At 41.5% G+C, this 20202-nt stretch overlaps 1 long non-coding RNA gene across 2 annotated transcripts in view; it reads left to right on the top strand.

Moving 5' to 3' along the window:
- The first annotated feature begins 242 nt into the window (after window positions 1-242).
- Window positions 243-20202, top strand: part of LOC141279160 (uncharacterized) — a 34836-nt gene continuing 14876 nt past the window's right edge. Inside the window, exon 1 of one of the 2 annotated variants that reach the window (XR_012333037.1) lies at window positions 243-571. This is a non-coding gene — a long non-coding RNA (uncharacterized lncRNA). Of the gene's footprint in view, window positions 572-11755; window positions 18837-20202 lie in introns of those variants that run through there. The other variant, XR_012333038.1, reaches the window with a different exon arrangement.

Below are 20202 nucleotides of genomic sequence, written 5' to 3'. Positions count from 1 at the left end.
GTAAGGTGTGGGGGAAGGGAAAGTGTTCTCAGGTCTCAGTCTTTCAGAGAGCCTGTGCCTCTGAACTGTGAACTTCACAAGTGTGTCTCAGTGTTTTCCCCCAGGTGGGACAGAATGGCTAGAGGGAGATGGAGTTAGCTACTTCCCTTCTCTCACATGGAAGGCTAAAAGGGATTGGGATTGGGTATTTCCTTTCTCCCACGTGGAAAGCTAGAATGGGCTAGACTTGGGTATTTCCCTTCTGATAAAATCTCAGTAGTTTAGGCTCTGTAAAATAGTTTCTCTTATGGGCAGGACTTGTTAAGAAAAAAATGCTCTTACGTATTTCAAAATGATTTCTTTTCTCCTCCTCCTTCCAGAAACCCAAGCAAATTTTCCTCTGATATTCACTGCAAGAACCAGGTCAAGCTCCTGGAGATAAAACTCACAAAATTGTGGGGACCTGCTGATGACTGGGTCCCCCTGGAGTTTTTAACTCTCAGGCTTGTGCACACTGAGCCTCCAGCAATTTGTCAATTACAGTTCAGGTTTTCATATCCCAGCACCGGTTCTCATGAAGGTTTCTGCTCCAGTAAGTTGTGATTCTCTGTATTTACCTGTCTCTCCAGTTTGGGAGGTAGTGGTTTGCCCATGACCTCACTTCTCTGATGGAGCTAAGAAAAATTGTTGATTTTTCGATTTGTTCAGCTTTTTACTTGCTGTCAAGACAGAATGACAATTGCCAAGCTCCTTACAGGCCAGATCAGAAACCAGAAGTCTGTTTTTGTTTTTAAGATAGGAATATTACAGAATATGTGTCTACTGATGGGAAATGACTTATGGGGGTAGGAAAACTGATGATACAGAAGAGAGGGTATATTTGAAAGAGAGAGATCCTGGAGAAGGTGAGGGGATGGGATCCAGTGCTCAATAAGGAGCTACTGGATTTAGATAAGCACACAGACATTCATCCATGGTGAAAGGTCAGGCAGAGTGCATGGGGCCCAATGCAAGTAGGTCAGTAGATGTGGTGTGGGGAGTATGTGGAAGTTCTCTTCTGACTGCTTCCATTTTCTCAATGAAATGGGAAACAAGTCATTACAGAGTGAAGACTGGAGAAGTGGCAACAAAAGTTTGAAAAGAGCTAAGAGGTAAAGTAATTAAGAAATGAACTGACTGGGAAAGTAGAGTAGGCTTTCAGGGCTGTGCCAAAGCATGAATCTAAAGGGAGAATAATCAGCATGGTCATTAGTCTTCAGCTATGTTCAGCTTTTTTTTTTTTTTTCCTGGGGTAGATATATTTATTTTGGTAATATACATTAAGCGGCGCTAATTACACAATAACTATAAGGTAACTAACGTGAAACCACAGAACTGTAACTTTGCCACAGCTGCGTGGACTTGGGCCTTTATGGCTGAGCACATTTTCAAAAAACTGGATTGCCACCCAGAGCTATGCCAATGAAATCTGTTAAAATGAGTAAAGCTCTCAAGTGGTGGCTCACCAGAGTACCTTGCAGCTGACAGATGATGGGCAGGACATGTTAGTTATAAAGTAGTTACAGCCTAATTCATAAAAGTTACCAACTGTTTGTCTTTCAGAAAGAAGCAAGAAGTTAGGAAATTCCTTGAATTAGCACCTATAGCACCTAGTGTGTCAGGTGGGAGTGCAGAGGAGGGCTGTTAGAGCAGTGTCAGAAGGACCCTGGTGGGTCAGGCAGGGAAGTACAGAGTTGAATTTAACCAGAGAGGAGTTTGGCAGCAGTGCATGAAGGCGAAGAGTATATACTCTGGAGTCAGACTGATTAGATTTAAATCATGGTTCGGCCACTTGGAAGCTAGGTGGTCTTGAACAAACTGCTTACTCTCGCTGTGCTTCAGATTCCTCACCTGTAAAATGAGTATAGTCTGTTTCCCATTTACAGAGAAACTAGGAGCATTTAGAGGAGATCTTTTACATGCTTCCACCACCCTGTCTCTCAACCTACCTGCATCTGGGCCCACGTACTCTGCCGTATACTCAGAGGGTGTTGTTGAGTGAATAGATGGACAGTTCTAAGCACTGAAAGAAGAGGAGGCAAGGGGAAGGGTGGGGAGGAGAGGGGAAGGGCACAGAGAAAACACAACAGAAGTACTTTATTATCTTCTAAGAGGGTAAGATGGAGGAATAAAGTAGCAAGAAAGCTGAGGATATATACAACTGAACGATTAAAGTGATGAGTGACGACTGAGGTACTGAAATCTTGCTAGTTTAGATCTCAACAAAAGTGCAGGAAACTCCAGTTAGCTTTAGGGAAACCCCTTCATCCAAAAGAACATTCTGGAATTTGATTTGAGCCTAAATGAAAGTGAGGCAGACTTGAAACACATGATCTCTCATAGAGTTCAATAATGAAAGGAGAAACATGTGCCAAGAAAATGACAAATTCTTAATGCAAATCAGAGAAATTCTGCAGCTTTGTTGAAAATGGTCTTTCTTTTTTCTGCTGTAATTACTTTAGTGGTGTAGGATTGACTATAATCCCTGCTCAAAAGCAGCCTTAGAGCAGTTTTTATACTACCAGTTTCAGGAATCTAGAGTTACATGGCGGCTTGCCTCATATCTTAAGTATTTCATGTTCATTGGCCACAAAATGACTTCCATATTCTCATTTGTTGAAGAAAAAGCAGTCTTGGTAGTTGTCCTTATAGAGTTCCACCAGTTTCTTTATTTTCTGTTAATTCAATGACTATATCATGTTTGTCGTGAGGACCTTTGTTTCCTAATATATCATAAGGGAGTCTAGTGGAGAAGAAAGAAGAGAACCATTTTAGGAGGTAGCAAGGCATTGGGTACTCATACAGATGAGCAAGTGATGTTTAGTGCTTAAGAGTGGCCTCTGAAGACAGACTGCCCAGGATCAGCACCCAGCTCTCTTCACTACTATCAGCTGTACATTCTTGGAGATTTCCCTTGGTGTTCTCATTTGTAAAATGGGCATCACAATAGAGTTAGGTGTGAAGATAAACTAATATATAAAATGTTCAGAATAGTATTTGATGCAATATGCACTCAATAGATATTATATATTTCAATTAAATAAATTACACAGGAATGGACTGTAGTTTTCTGTAATTTTCTTCTTAAGTCCCATGCCTTGGGATTGAGCATGTCCAAACCGCATTTGAATACTCCCATCGTTTTTTTGTTTTTTGTTTTCTTTTCTCAAATAACCCCGAGCTTGTCCCTAGCAAAAAAAAAAATGTCTGCTATCTTAAAGATATATATATATATATATATATATATATATATATGGAAGAAAAAGGTGAAGCAGAGATTTTCAGGTAGGATCATGAGTTCATATATTCTACCATATACTCATTGGGTTATTGTTGAGTTAGAGTTGAGTTCATATGAGTAAAGTGCTTAAAACAATGCCTAGCTCAAGTGTTTTTTTATCTGCTAGGAGAGAAAGAGGAGGAAGAGAGTAGCAAGGACTCTGAGGGAGAACTAGCTCCAGTGATCCAAATCAATTCTAAATCCTGTCTGTTTTCCCTTAACTACCTTGGGGATACATCCCCTTACCGCCAACTTCCCTGAACACACTGTGCCCCCTGCTGCAGGACCCTGTAGGTGCTAGTTGTTTCTGCCTGGCATGCTCTTACCACAGGCAACCCACCCCTCTTTCACTTTGTCACCCCTCTTCCTCCTTCAGATCTCTGCTCAGGTGTTGGTTCTTCCTGAGAGAAGTGGGTTTTTTTGACTTCGCAGTTAGGTCTTCAGTCCTTTGTTATAAAGAGACTTATCTTCAGCTGTAATCACGCTTGTGATCATTTGGTTAGTCTGTCTACTTGTGGTTAGCAATCTGTAAAAATCTACTGAACAGTGACTGACCGCTGCTCCCATTCTCACACTTTGAAAGTTTTCTCCTTCTTCCTAATTCCTTCACTGTTCATTCTTGGACAGTGACTTAAAGAAATAGCCAGAGGAGAAAGGGGCTGGGGGCTATATCATCTTGTGGCTACATAATTGGGGCAAAGGCAAAAAAAGCATAAAGTTCATTAAAAAGTGTAGAATACAAGAGTTGGGAGTATTCGTAGAGATTTTCTAGTCCAACTTCTTTGGTATTGACAACATAGGGTTAAAACCCTAAAGTCAAGGACTTTAGCCAGTTATCTTCCAGACCACAGCTTCATACACAAATAAAAAATATGTTTCGAACTATAAGAGCTTAAATGTGACTCATCAACATCTGCTTTCTTTAAGTATTTTTTTCCTCAGAGACTAAAAACCGCTTACAAGGATAGAAAAAATTCCCCCAACTTAACACATGGCAAAAGAGAAGTCTTTTATGCCATTTTTCTTTTTTAATTCCCTTGTTTTCCATCTGAAATGACTTTATCACAGGACTCTTTCGTGAGGAATGTTTGAAAGGATATATTGAATCATAACTGTGGAACTGCTTATTTAAGTTTGCTTTAATTAAGGAAATAATCAAAGTAGCATCTACTTTCAGTGGAAAGTTATCACATTTTGATATTGACCTAGCAAGTAACCCAAATGTTAGAGGACTCTAGCCTAAGGGGAGAAAAAAAAATATCAAGGTTTGTTTTGAGAGTATTTCCCTTTTCGTCTTTCTCTTTTCTTCCTTCCTGAGAAAGAGAAAAGTTGTCTTGAAGCTACCTCCTTGCTACCCGAATCCTTCCATAAAATTTCTTCAAGCGCATGAGCCATGCACTGTTTCAAACATTCTTTACTTTCCCTGTACATCTCATTCCCTCTGATAAAAATAAATGGCGGGCTTCCCTGGTGGCGCAGTGGTTGAGCGTCCGCCTGCCGATGCAGGAGACACGGGTTCGTGCCCCGGTCCGGGAAGATCCCACATGCCGCGGAGCGGCTAGGCCCGTGAGCCATGGCCGCTGAGCCTGCGCGTCCGGAGCCTGTGCTCCGCAACACGGGAGGCCACAACAGTGAGAGACCCGCGTACTGCAAAAAAAAGGCAAAATTTAATCAGAGAGCACAATTATTGTTAATAGGCTAATATCCTGTCTCAACAAGATAATAACATCCTTCACACAGTTAAAATCCAAGTTCCCAGAAAGTCCCTTGGGAATGACTCAGGTGGGAAAATTCAGACATGGCATCAGACTCATGGATTGAAATACATTTGAGCAGTTGAGCCTTTCTCTCCTTATCATTTAAATGACACTGTGTAGACAGCTTCCTGTACTTGACTTTGGGCAGGGTTGACCTGGAGATTAAACAACTGCATAGTTACTGCCAGTAGAACAACCTAAGAACCTTAAGAGTACAAAAAATTTGTGCAAATTAAAAGTTGCTTCCTACAATAGACACCTTAAACAAAGCTAAAAGACAAAAGATAGACATAAATGGCAATCAAAGGATTGTTATATAGTATCTAGACTATATGAGGAATTTCTATAAGTGAAGAAAATATGAACAACCTAATAGAAAAGCAAGCAAAAGTTGTAAACAGGAAACTCATAGAAAATTTAGTGCAAATAATCCAAACATTTGAGAAGCTAGTCAACTTCATTTGTGACCAAGAAAATGCACACTGAAAAAGCAATGTGATAAGTTTTTCATCTGCCAGATTAACAAATATTTAAAAGTTTAATCTTATCAAACTTTGGATAGGAAGTAAGGAAATTTTTTTTTGTACTACTAATTAGTGTGTAAAGTGGTAATGGCATTTGTAAGATTCTGCAACACTTAAATGTTGCCGTCTGTGGAAACAATTTGACATCTCCCTATTCATCCTACAAAATACTTCACATATGCATAATGAGGCATCTACAAGCATGCTCATTGCAGCATCATTTGTGCAACAAAATGTTAAATGGTATTTCTCTGTTGTCTTATTCCCCAAACTGAAATCAATAGGTGCTAGCCCTCTCACACTGTAGAGAGATCCACTAAGGATCCGTCAAACTCAGTGCCTAACGGTACCTGAAGCTTCAGCCATGATATTGGGGCCATGTTGAGAAATAGTACAAGGGGACAAGCCAACAAGCAGAGAAAGCATCTGGGTCTTTCAAGATATCATTAAGCCAATGGCACTAAACTTTGGAGCAGTTCTACCTGGGGATTTGTTGTTTTGAGGTAGTCAGTATTGTTGAAGGCATTTTTAGTTAGGCTTTCTAACAGTCCTTACCCAATCATCCACTAACCTCTAAAACCTGATACAGTATCTTTTTCACTGACTTTAGTATTCCATCCACAGTCTTCCTCTCCACTTTAAGCTCTGTCATCCTCGCAAGGATAGACACTAAGGTATGATTCATGAAAATACTGAAAGCTAACACTAAATATTAATAAGAGTATGTTCTGAGCCCTTATCAGGTGTCAGATGTGAGATACTTTACATATATTATCCCATTTAGTCCTCCCAACAATTCTAAAAGTTGGGAAGCAATATGACCTCCATTTTACAGATGAGAAAAGAGATGTGGAAAGGTTTAGTAACGTGCACAGGGTCACCCAACTGAAGAGTGATAGAGCTGGGGCTTAGAACCCAGACCACTCTGACTGACCCACTGGATCGTATTCCTACACAACCTTTCCTCACTGCTTTCTGGACTTTGGAAGCTGAGCTCCACTCCACGAGGTGACCCCCCTGACACGGCCCCTCTAGACTTCATCTCACTTGGTGTTGCTCTACTTCTAAGATCTTAAAACCCCTGAGAATCTACATTCTAATCTCAACTTCAATTCCTTCCATATCTTCATGATCACCTAACCTGTTTTTAATCCTAATGGTATCCATATGTGTCTTGAACTCTCTCTTTTCTTCAATATATTCTCTCTGTTCTGGGTTCATTTGTTATGTCAGGTATATACCAAGCCATGTTAGTAACTTACTGTTAATTACCACATGGCATCTCTTGCCATTTTTATGTTCCCTCATTTCTGCCTCAGCATTATCAAGTTTAATATAATGCAAAATATGCTTTCCCTACCTCCCTCCTGAAGATTGATCATTTCTAGGGAAAGTCAATAGATTGGGTCTACAGGATATCATTAAACCAATGGCACTAAACTAATTATCTAATTTCAGCTGAGCTCTCTACTGCCCCAGAAATTATTGAATTCAGCTACAGTCAGCTCTGCACAGCAGCCTTTCCATACGGCTTTCCTTGTCCTTCAGTTCCCACCCACTTCTGGCAATCTCTCAGAATACTGTAGTCACTTTCTTGTTTACCAGTAAGATCCAAGATAGCTGATGGAGACCTCTTGCAATTCCATTTGCTCCATCTTAGTATCTCTTGGTAATTTTAATCTGCCTACTCCTTTGCTTTACTCTGGCCTCCAAGAGAGGCTCATGTCTCTGCTTTTATAAAGTTCAACCTAGCCTCTATTCCCATTCTTCCCTGTTTCCTCTGGGTCCCTATTCCACCAAGGACCTCTCTTTTTTTTTTTTTTTTTTGCGGTACACGGGCCTCTCACTGTTGTGGCCTCTCCCGTTGTGGAGCACAGGCTCCGGACGCACAGGCTCAGCGGCCATGGCTCACCGGGCCAGCCACTCCGTGGCATGTGGGATCCTCCCGGACCGGGGCACGAACCCGCGTCCCCTGCATCGGCAGGCGGACTCTCAACCACTGCGCCACCAAGGAAGCCCTGGATTCTACTCTTGATTCTCTTTCTAAAACTGTTCTCTCAAGGTCACCAATTACCCCATAATTGGCAAAGCCTACAGTTTTTCTCAAGCTTTTATGTACCATTTAGCAATGTTGAACATCCCTGTCCTTCCTGCAGTGTCCTCCTTTCTTGGGACTGTGACGGCTGTCATTCTACTTCTGCATCACTCATCTTTTCTTATGAATCCCTTCCTGGCCTCTCTTCCTCCTCCCATCTTCAATGAGCAAACACCTGGTAAGGTTCATCAGGCCTCCTTATTCCCTATACTCCCTCAACGTTCTCAATTATTATCTCTATGCATGTATTCTAAAATCCATACCTTAAGGCCCCAAACCCTAAGTTCCCAATAAACAGAGCAAAGTGCCCTCTAGATATCTTCAATTTATATTTTAAAACATCCATCTATCTATCTATTTTCTAAGTAAATTACATATTGAGAAAATTCTTTAAAGAACCCACAATTAATAGAGAAGTAACAACCAAATATCTACCTAATGCAATGTAGTTGTAGTAGTAGCAATGTAATTATAATAATAATACCTAACATTTAGAATCTTGACTGTATGCTGAATACATTCAAGAACTTGTTGAATCTTCACAAGAGCTCTGTCTGGGAGCTACAAGTGCTATCCTCTTAAGAAGTTCTATGCATAGATCATCTCATAAGTCTTTACAACAACCATAGTTGTTGTAGTTATTCTTATTATCCCCCATTTTAAAGATGAGCAAACGAAGGTTTAAAAAGATTAATCACACAGCTAGTAAATGACAGAGCCAGTATTTGGACCTGACTCTGTAAGGGTGATGATGATGGTGATCGCTATCGTTTCTTAGCACCAACTACATGTTAGGACCTGTGCAAGGTAGGTACATATGTTATCTAACTTCGGAAGTCTATGACATAGGTTTTCCTTTTGCGATGTTAGGAAACTAAGGCTGAGAAGGATTAAGGTAAAAGCCCTAGGTTACAGGGCTAATACATTGTAAAATTGGTGTAGTACATTCAAGGTGGCAACAAATTCTTTGCAGAATTGGAGGTGGAGTCTATTTCCCTACCAATTGAAGGACAGAATGGAGCCAGAAGTGACTAGAGTTATTCACTTGAATGTCCCAGTAACATCTCAAACTTACTATCTAAGTCTGAGCTCATTGTTTTATCCTTCTAACACAAATTGTTTTTTATTTGCTTTAATCAGATAAGTCAAGGCTTAGAATCATACAAATAGGGAATTGAATCTCAATTCCATCTCAGTTATTCCCATTCCCTTATCTCTGAATTGAAACTGCCTTATGTATCACTGCCTGATTCATCTTCTTTAAAAGCAACTCTAAAGTGAGTACCTTGTTCAAAAATTTTCCATGTGTTTCCACAGCATGGTCAAAGCCTGTCCAGCCTCTTCCCCAACTTACTTATACTCTAAGTTTCAGCCAGAATGAATTACTTGTTGTTTCTCCACAGATATCTCCTTGCCACCCTCCCTCTCCTGACACACATACTCATGCTTTTCTGCCTTTATGGTATTGCTGTGTGTTTAAAATGCTCTCTCCCTCCCCCATTAAATCTGTCAAAGTAATAACCACATTAAATACTATCTCTTCCATGAGTTTTTTTTTCCTGATGCCTCCAGAAGGAAGTGATTTCTCCCTCCTTTGAATTGCCCACAAAATTTGCTTTTCTTTTTTATTTTATGTATTTATTTATTTATTTTGGGCTGCATTGAGGCTTCGCTGCTGCATGCGAGCTTTCTCTAGTTGTGGCGAGTGGGGGGCTACTCTTCATTGCCGTGCGCGGGCTTCTCATTGCAGTGGCTTCTCGTTGCGGATCACGGTCTCTAGGCGTGTGGGCTTCAGTAGTTGTGGCACATGGGCTCAGTAGTTGTGGTGCATGGGCTTAGTTGCTCTGTGGCATGTGGGATCTTCCCGGACCAGGAATCAAACCCGTGTCCCCTGCCATTGGCAGGCGATTCTTAACCACTGCACCACCAGGGAAGTCCCCACAATTTGCTTTTCTTATTTTAATTATTCATCCTGTGTTATAGTTACTTATGAAAAGTTATCATTCTTTTTACTAGATTTCAAGCTCCCCGAGGAAAAGAAGTTACCTTAGACATTAATGTATCACCTACAGAAACCTCTGCGAACCTTACACATAGTAGGTTTTGAGAATTTGGGGACCCAATAAATAAAATATTATTCTCCCTCTGAGTCAAAACCAACTGAGAAAAAGACATCCTAGTCATATGGTGGAGAAATATAAGCTTTGTTACTGCTAAAAAGTAGATTGGAAAATAGGTCCAAATAATGGATATCATAGCTCTAAAATAGTACAGTTATCATCTACCTTGTCATGGAAGACCTAGACAAACTCAAATCTTCCCCACAGGGCCAGGCCTGACTGTTGGTGGAGAGCCACACCAGAATGTATCTGGTCGACACAATGACAGATCCACTGACCACACAGCCCAGGTCCTTCTCCCAAACCCTCTAGGGTGAGAAGTGAGTGACAAGGCAGAAACCTGAGGTATTTGGCAGTTGAAGTCCCTCCACATGACAACTTGAGGATTGGCCTTGATGAAATGATGAAAACTGAAAGGACAGTCTATCTTCAACTAACACCCAACCAGATTAACCAGATTTATGGAATAAGGAATAGAAGAAAAATGATTTAATATAGAGAAACTTAGAGAGGTACATGAAAGTAATAATAATGAGAGGGCTGGGGGGCAATATATGCTGAATTTTACAATGAGTTAGGACATTGTTCCAAGCCTCTAGAAAGAATGTACTAATATTCCTCTAGAAAGAATGTACTAATGTTATCTCCCCTCTACAGACAAAGAAACTGGGATATAGAGAGGTTTAAAAATTCGTCCAAGCTCACACATCCAGTAAGTGGTAAAGCTGGGATTCAAAGACAGTCTCCCTCTAGAACCCAACTGTTTATAAGCCGAGAAATATTAACAACGCTTTTCATATTGCTGTGCTACCTAAACCTCCCCAGCTCATACGCCACTTCCCTACCCCCAGCAATTCCAATAACTCGAAGTTTCTCTTTGTCACAGTTAGGTTACCATTGGTTTGGGAGTCTGCAAATAAAGAATGTCTGTTATTGTGTGATCAGACCGTTAAACGGTTACATCAATAAAGAAACCCCAGATTGGTTTCCAGAATCTAGATGCCCTTCAAGTAGCAAAAGGCATCCTCCAGTCATTCTATTTTTTTACTGCCCTGGTTTTCCATTGTAAAATGTGTCTTTAAGTGATAAAATCTCTTGTCTGGAGATGCCTCCTCTTTACCCTCACTCCCATTCTCCAGCACATGAATGTGTTGGGTTTTTAGAAGTTCAGTTTACTACTAGGATACTTCGCTTAACTAAGAACACATGATAGAGACTGTATGGCATGTAGGCATTAGCCCGGGAATGAAAAATTCCTTGCTGATTACATGCAGACCTGACAGGCTAGACTGATTGTCTCTTGGGACTTGCTGAGTTAGCACTACTCAAGAGCAATGTGCTATGAAAAGAAGTAGGTATCCACAGCTCCCAGTTACTGAGGTCAGTTGCCTCCTATGCTGCAACCAGTATGAAACTCCAGAAAGACACTGACACACAAGCCTAACACCAGATAACAAACTGTGCCCAGCATTACTGCAAGCAGGGATGTGACTGCCTCCACTTGAGAAGTCCCAGAATACCCTAGGATGCCTGAGTAGGATGGGGTAGGGAGGGGAATCAGGATAAGGTGAAAAGAGCAACACACCTGGACTGATTTTTTTTTTTTTCAGTACGCGGGCCTCTCACTGCTGTGGCCTCTCCCATTGCGGAGCACAGGCTCTGGACGCACAGGCTCAGCGGCCATGGCTCACGGGCCCAGCCGCTCCACGTCATGTGGGATCTTCCCGGACCGGGGCACGAACCCATGTCCCCTGCATCGGCAGGCGGACTCTCAACTACTGTGCCACCAGGGAAGCCCCTGGACTGATTTTTATAGTGCCACAGTCATTGCATTGCCTTTTGATGGCTGCTTTAATGAAAAGCAAGGTTTAAATTATCTTTGGAATGTAGACAAAAGCTGGGTAGAAACTGATATGCCCCACTGTCTTTGAACAGCCCTTCCTAAACCATAGTCGAGGCCTTGGACACCCCTTAGGAAGAGTGACAGTTTCACTTAGCTGCTTAGGGAATGTCTCAGTATCTGCCTCCGACCTTCCATGCGTTATCCCACTGGCTTTGTTTTGGCATATACAGTGTCATTAGTATTCAATAATATTTATTGAGCAAGGAAGGAAATAAAATAACAGTCCCTACCTTCATGAAATCTGTAGTCTAGACTAGAGGGGAATACACATTCCTGTGTAAAGCACTAAGAAAGTCCTTACCTCATAGTCAGTGCTACACTGATATTTATTATTATTATTTCCTATTGCTTCTTGCCTATTCAAGCTTCAGAGAATTCAACTTCTCTGATTATTCCTCTTAGATTTATATCTTGTTTGGACTCTGATTTTTTTTTTTTTTTTTTTTTTTTTTTTTTTTTTTTTTTTGCGGTACGCGGGCCTCTCACTGTGTGGCCTCTCCCGTTGCGGAGCACAGGCTCCGGACGCGCAGGCTCAGTGGCCATAGCTCACGGGCCCAGCCGCTCCGCGGCATGTGGGATCCTCCCGGACCGGGGCACGAACCCGTGTCCCCTGCATCGGCAGACGGACTCTCAACCACTGCACCACCAGGAAAGCCCCTGGACTCTGATTTTGCTTCCTGGCATTGTCTTGTATCACCCTGACCTCCATGTTTCCCAGACAATTGGTCAATTTCCATATGTCCCTCCATCTCTATCTCTCTGTCTCTCAAATACACAGGCTCCTACCAGAGGATCAGAACTCAAGTTCAGTGCCTCAGATTTAAATGGATACTTCTCAACCTTTAAACTGATGACTTTACACCTTAGTTCTAATTGAAAGGGAAAAAAATTCTCTGTCCTTCTCTGGAAAAAATTGTCTGTGCCCAAAAGAATAATAGTATGGGCCTATCTGCTAAAAAACAGACTGGTAAATGATTAAAATTAATTACTAGAAATTTTGTTTCTATTTAAAATGGGAGTGGTGAATGAGCAATTGTTCTGTTGAAGGATTGTATACATTTTTCCAGCCAGCAGGATGTTGTTCAAATGTGTTTCTAAAGAACACGAGTTACAATGATTTCACACTTGCCAAAAAGAATTATAATTCCTGTTTTGAAGCCAGTGGAAGCTCAAACGCTTCTGACTGTTTCGGATCTGACTGGAAACAGAGCCCTTAAGTGAATGAATCAGTAAATAAATCATTTATTAATACTGACATTATGTGGGGCAATCAGCTAGACCCCTGCCTTCTAGCAGCTTGTGGGGTAACGGGGAGACAAATGCGTTGATATGAACAACATCATTGACACTAAAAAGTAGTTTGAATTATATCCAATGAGTAGGATCGCTCAGTACTGCTAAGACTCTCTAAACTGGAGTGTGGAACAATTACTAGTGCCCTTTAGCCTCTAAGGAAGTTTCACACTTAATGCCAAAGCAAGGGTATGTTTCTCAGGGTTCCCACTGTGTATAATACAGTAGCATTTCAACAGTGCCTACAACACATGGCAAGAGAAAATAATGGGTAGTGTAGTAAACATTTTTTTCTGGCTATGCACATCTATTTACCCTACTTCTGGTAACAGCCCACAATTTATGTTTGGGGATTGACCTCCCCTCCCCGCTCAGTCCATGTGGTCCTGTGCAGATAATTCCACTTTCAACTCTGGAGGGTGTTACGTGACCCATACTTGGCCTGAGCCAAGTTACTAATTCACAAGCAGGTCAATCATGCTAATGAGACTCCAGGACTTTTGTTGGAGCCATCAAGGTGGCAGACTTCTTTCCTGCTGGACTCCAACCAGAAGCGTTGTGAGACCGGGGCTGCTGCAGCTCTCTTGTCACCAAGGGGAGACTTAGAATGGAGCATGACCATGTCACACATGAATCTTCATATGGAGATTAAAAAGACAGAAGCCAAGAGCTTCCTTCTCCTGGGTTTTTCAGTTATGCAAGCCAGTAAACTCCTTTCTTAGTTAGTTTGTGTTTGAGAATATTGTGTTTTGGTTTTACCTAATGCAACTGGCAAGTGTGGTTTATTTTCTCTCAGGCAAACAGTGGCTGATTCAGGAGGTAGTCCTTAAGGAAACTCCCTTTGTCTCAAATCCACTGAGTCAGCGCTGTTTCTTCTCCAGAACCCATGACTCACATGGCTGCAGCCAAGGTCGTTGCTCCCCCTGAGAGGAAATTTCAAGTCAGATTTTCTTTACCACCCACCTGACCTTGGAAGTTCCCCAAGAGCCAGTATAGGTGGGATTCTATCACCTTCTCCCACCTTCCCACCTCATGGTACTGCCCCTTACTTGTTGTGGGACCTTGGAAAACCCTCTCTTTGCCTCCCCCTTCTCCTCTCTCACTGCCACCCCTGCTGGAGTCCTTCCTCTCAGCACTGATAGTTGAGGAACTGTCTTGCCTCCCCATGGAAAATGTGAGCATCATCTCCTAACATTCTGTTCTGTGGACAAGTAGTAATTGTTAACATATGTTGAATGCACATTAGAGACCATGACTGCTAAAAGTTTTACATAATCCTTTCAACAACCCTGACCTGTCAGTTTATTATTCCCACTTTACAGGTCGGCAAGTGGAGGCATAGATCAGTTAAATAAATTTTGCAAGGTCACACAACCAGTAAGCATAAAATGGGAAGGAATATCACATCCTCTTGCTGTGCTTTTCTGGACTCCACCCAGATACTGGTAATTCATGTACGTCACAGGACTGGAAGGGGATGTGGAAGAAGGAGCCCAGGGTCAGACAGAGACAAGATGATTCAATTAAGTAGAGATAAAGTAAAAGAATATATGTAAGATCTTTCTGGGGTGGAAAAGAACAGAATAATAATGGAAATAACATTTCAATAATAATGGAATAACTTGCAATTTGTAATTGTTCATAGTAAAGACTATTCTGGAAAGATGTGATGCCTCACAAATTCATGTATCTTTTATCTTTGAAAGGCACCTTTCTGGAAACCTTATCTTGTTATGTGCTCTGTCAACATTCTTTTCCTATCACTGTGTCCTTACATATTTATTCCAACTCAGCAAATGTTTGTTGCTTGTTTATTACATACCAGGCACCACACCAGGCATGGGGATACAATCTCTGGCAAAAAAGCGTTAGTGTGCCTGAGTTAATGGAGCTACACTGTCAATCTATATATTATACAAATAGGTGTAAGCTTACGAAAGAGAGACGGATGGTCACATCTACGAGAGCCTAGGATAGGAGATGTGCCCAGTGAAGGAGGCCAAGCAAAAGAGAAAGAAAAAAATAAAAGATATATATTTGGAGGACATTTGTTCAGGCTCTTAGTCCTCATGTTGGTTTCAGTTGAGACACTCCCATTCATTATTTTCTTTCTTATCCTTAACTTCTTTTTTTTTTGGTACATGGGCCTCTCACTATTGTGGCCTCTCCTGTTGCGGAGCACAGGCTCCGGACGCGCAGGGTTAGCGGCCATGGCTCACGGGCCCAGCCGCTCCGCAGCATGTGGGATCTTCCTGGACCGGGGCACGAACCCGTGTCCGCTGCATTGGCAGGCAGACTCTCAACCACTGCGCCACCAGGGAAGCCCATCTTATCCTTAACTTCTTAACATTTTTACATCCTCTGCACTGAATGTCCACACTTTCCCACAACCCCACACTCACAGTGCCTGCCTTTCCATACCCTTTCCCAAGCTCCAAGTCTCCAACCTTGGTCCCAATCAAAATGTATGTCTTTATGTCTTTGTCCCATTCCCCAAGGCTTTTTCTGTTTTAAAATCATGTGGTTATGTTTTAAAATCATTGTACAGATGTGGCAAAGGCTGCCAACTGCCTGGCCAATGTTTGCTGGTCCCTTCTTCTTTAGTATTAGAATTTTTACTTTATTTGATTTATTAATGTGCCTACCTGAAAATACTGTATTTCTCAACCTCCCTTGAAGCTAGGTGTGGCCATACGACTAAGTTCTAGCAAAGGAGATATAAGCAGAAAGGTTACATGAAAGCTCCCAGAAGACTTCCTGAAAAGGCAGCAAGTGTAGGCTGTTTTGCCTCTCCTTCTTTCCTATCTCTTTCTCTTTTTTAGCTGGCTAGATTATTGATACAGTAAGTAAAATTTTTGAAAAAACACACTCCTATTACTCTTTCTGTGTCTCTCAACTCTCAATGCTCTACTTAGGAACACTTAACACTTGTAACACCAGATGTGTGGGTTTTCCACATGCCGATCGGTTCTGTGACACCAGCTGTGTGTTCTAAAATATAACTCAGTTCTGACACTACCTGGAGATAGCGTCACATCCCACAGGTTAAGGGTTCAGTCCCACAGACTGCCACTCCCACACCCCCACTGATGCCAGTCGCAAGCCCAGGTTGTCATCTGTGCTTCTGACAGACAGCTATAAATCAGAGGTTCCCACAACCCCCTCCATGCGTTCAATTAATTTTCTAGAGTGGCTCACAGAACTCAGACAAACAGTATACTACTAAATTATCAGTTTATTATAAAAGGAAACACTGCAGGAACAGCCAGGTGGAAGAGATGCACAGGACAGGTATGTGGGAAGGGGCGAAGAGCTTCCATGCCTTCTCTGGAAAGGCCACTCTCCCAGCACCTAGTCAGGGTTGGTTACCCTGGCAACCAGCTCCCATCGTTATGGGTTTTCCAAAGTCACCTCGTTAATATAAACTCTGATGTAGTTGAAAGGTGCTTGTTATGAATAACCAAAGATACCTTTATCTCTCTGATCACTTAGGAAATTCCAAAGGTTTAGGAGCTCTGTGCCAGAAACCAGGAAGAAGACCAAATATATATATTTCTTATTATGAATCACAATATCACATGGTGGCTGGAGCTTGAGCAGCTATTTTGATCCTTGAGGTGATCTTGGAATGGAAGTTGCTAGGAGATATCCAACAAGAAAAAAAGGAGACTGAATTTTTGAGGGTGTTTTGGATCAGGGTTGCCGTAATGACCTTAGGCTGTGTAGCTCCGTAAGGAAAAAAACTCTGATCATGTTTAAGCCACTGTTGTTATGCACATCTGTTACACTTCTAGGAAGACCCCTTAAAAGAGGACATATCGTTAGCATGCAGCTTTTTTGCTCTTCTTCACTTCTACTTCTTGCCTGGAACGTGGACACCAGAGCCAAAGCATTGACAGCTATTTTAGCCAACTCTGAAGATGATAAATAGAAAGAGACAGGGTGCCCGATGACTGGAACTGCCTTGCCAGCTCTGGACTTATTTTCTGTGAGAGGAATACAAAATTCTCTCTTGCCTGAGCACTAGTATTTCAGTTCTTTAGTACTTTAGCAGCTGAATACAATTTATAACATAAAATCTGCAATTCTATAAAGTATCTCCTGTATCCACCTAACACAGCAAAAGCTTTCGTTTCCTTTTTTTTTTATGTCTATTTTTTTTAACTGGGGTATAGTTGCTTATGTTGTGTTAGTTTCTGCTGTACAGCAAAGTGAATCAGCTATGTGTATACATATATCCCCTCTTTTTTGGATTTCCTTCCCATTTAGGTCACCACAGAGCATTAAGTAGAGTTCCCTGTGCTATACAGCAAGTTCTCATCAGTTATCTATTTTATGCATAGTAGTGTATATATGTCAATCCCAATCTCCCAATTCATCCCACCCACCTTTACCCCCTTGGTGTCCATATGTTTGTTCCCTATGTCTGTGTCTCTATTTCTTCCTTGCAAACAGGCTCATCTGTACCATTTTTCTAGATTCCACATGTATGCGTTAATATACGATATTTGTTTTTCTTTTTCTGACTTACTTCACTCTGTATGGCAGTCTCTAGGTCCATCCACATCTCCACAACTGACCCAGTTTTGTTCCTTTTTATGGCTGAGTAATATTCCATTGTATATATGTACCACATCTTCTTTATCCATTCATCTGTTGATGGCCATTTAGGTTGTTTCCATGTCCTGGCTATTGTAAATAGTGCTGCAATGAACATTGGGGTGCACGTGTCTTTTTGAATAATGGTTAAAAGCTTTCTTTTTTGTGGTTTTACAACTTTATTTTATAATCAGCTGTTAGCCCTCATCCACATTGGCTGTAGATCTTTGACAGTAGTGATAGGTACGTAGATAACCAACATATAGAGCTTGCTTGTTTGGTGAATCTTCATCGTCGTTACACTTTCTGGACAACCACACATGGAAACAGTATGGGATATTCCTATTCCTTTGGCCCAGACAGCTTTGTTGAGCCTGGTGTGAAAGTGCACATCTGGAGTTCCCATCTCCTTCATGGCAAATTTCCAGATCTCTCTGAGTGCCTGAGGGCCCCACTTCTTGAAACCCACTTCGTGGATGAGCTGGTGAATGTCAAGGATGTATCTTCTGGTCTCTACCCCCTTGATGGCAGAACCATTCTTCTTTGCCTGAGCCATTCTCCGGGCCCAGGTTGGAAAGGAAGAGAGTGAGGTATTGTGGGAGAGGGAAAACATTTTTAAGTTATTGAAAACTCTTTGTGATTATTGTTGTTAATGCCAGCATCATAGTTCATTGCATAGGTGCAGCATGATTTAAATATACAGGGCCCCATTTTCAGATGTTCACAACTTTTTCTTTCATTTACTTGCCATTCTAATCCATACTTAGAAAAGTATCCTACATTCAAGTATGATTATTACACATGTCATAACCTACCAATACTCACAGTTTTCATGTTTTCAGTTTTGTCACACCAGGCTATTTCATGAAGAAAGTTAAATTGGGTCTGAATAAATGTAGGGCACTGAGAGGCGCCCTCTCCACCTGCTAAGGGATGAGAACTTGGGTACCCTATTAAAAGCAACTGCATTCTACTCCAACAGCCACTCAGTGCACCTCTCTGTGATCTACTACCTGGGTGCTATTTCAAACCTTTTGCTCCAGTATTCCTGATTCCAGACTTTTGCTTGATGACTAGGTTTTGTCTATTTGCCAGATCTCTTCTGATGACACCTCATTTGCACTATCTGCCTGGATTTTCATTTTCCTTTAGACGCTGTATCTCTGTCTGCTGCATTTCCTACAGCCTGGGTGCCAGTCTCAGCCCACTCCTGTGTCCAACATGGGCCATTCCAAGTATAACATCAGGTAATCTCCCTGAGAACTCCTGTAGTATGTTTTACTTACTTGGATGAATTTTGTTCAAGTGTCTCCCATACTTGAATTTTCCAGACTCTCAGGCCTTTGACACCAAGCATGATATTTGGGGGATAGTTTCACTGTTTTCCTATTGGCTGCAGAGCCATATTCTACTTGTTCTGGTTGCTCAAAACTACTTTCCAGGGGCTGGCCTCTTTTCACACTCTGCTTTGCCTTGTTTCCAGATGACATTTCTAGAATATTTGGACTCTGTGTCCTATTTGACCATCATTTATGCTCTGTACTTTGAAAGCTGCTTTCCATTCCCCTAAACTATGACTTTGATTTGGACTTTGCATACCTGAGCTTCATGAGACTGAATTTGCAATATCCAAATTTAGCCTATGATATTTGACCCTTTATCCTGGAAACTGAAAACCTGTCCTAGTTTACCACCAATCTTGCTAGCTTTTTACTAATTCCCCTCCTTCCCTTAGGATTAGCTTCCTTGCTGTCAATTTGCCACCTTTACGGGGGAGAGGTATATTGGTAGACCCCAACCCCTGGGTCTCTCTGGTTTGCTAGGAGCCAACCATGACAACCAAAGCTGCTGTTGCATCTAGCAGGGAGAGAATCACCAAGGTAATTTGGTGATTTGCAGTAGTCCTGTCAAATTGTTGCTGTCATGAAGTGTCAACGGTCATGTCAGAGATCAATCCCAGGTGAATCCTGACAATACCAGTGATAGCATTCAGCCAATAAAGGTTTACATTATTCAGATTCTGCTACAGTCGGCTCTCTTCTTCTCCTCCCTAACTATTCCACCAATCCTGACAAACAGGCGCTTTGTAGATGATTACCCCAAACTGAACAACAATGACAACTGAGAGTTTGCTCAGGTTTATTGCTCTAGAGGACTGTCCATAACCAGATTACGGAAACACTGTTACTCTGTGCCATATCCAGGTCAAGGAGCTAGATTTTTTTATATCAGACTTCTCTTATGAGGTTTGTTGTATTGGACATTTAACAAATACTTCATTGTCTTCCGGTAATACAGTCTCCAGTGTAAGGATCTATAAAGGTTATTGTTAATAAAAACTTATCATTTTGCCCTTCTTGTAGATTAGCATTATTTTGCAGGTATTTATCTCTGCATTCCCAGGATCTCAGTGCAGCTATACTCATATTGTTCCTTCCCCACTTTTTGTTATGTCTCATGAAAGCCATCTCATGCATAAAGTGCTTAAAATGTCAGCAAACACAAAGAAGAATAGAATGTGAGAGTTATGTGGTTGATGCCATATGCTAAACTGTAGTGAAATGAACGTGCTATATCTGTCTTTCTAACTAATCCTGATTACAGGGCAAATTG

The sequence above is a fragment of the Tursiops truncatus genome, chromosome 7 (genome assembly GCF_011762595.2).
Source record: "Tursiops truncatus isolate mTurTru1 chromosome 7, mTurTru1.mat.Y, whole genome shotgun sequence".
Lineage (NCBI taxonomy): Eukaryota > Metazoa > Chordata > Mammalia > Artiodactyla > Delphinidae > Tursiops > Tursiops truncatus.
This window is presented reverse-complemented; position numbering and strand designations above follow the sequence as displayed.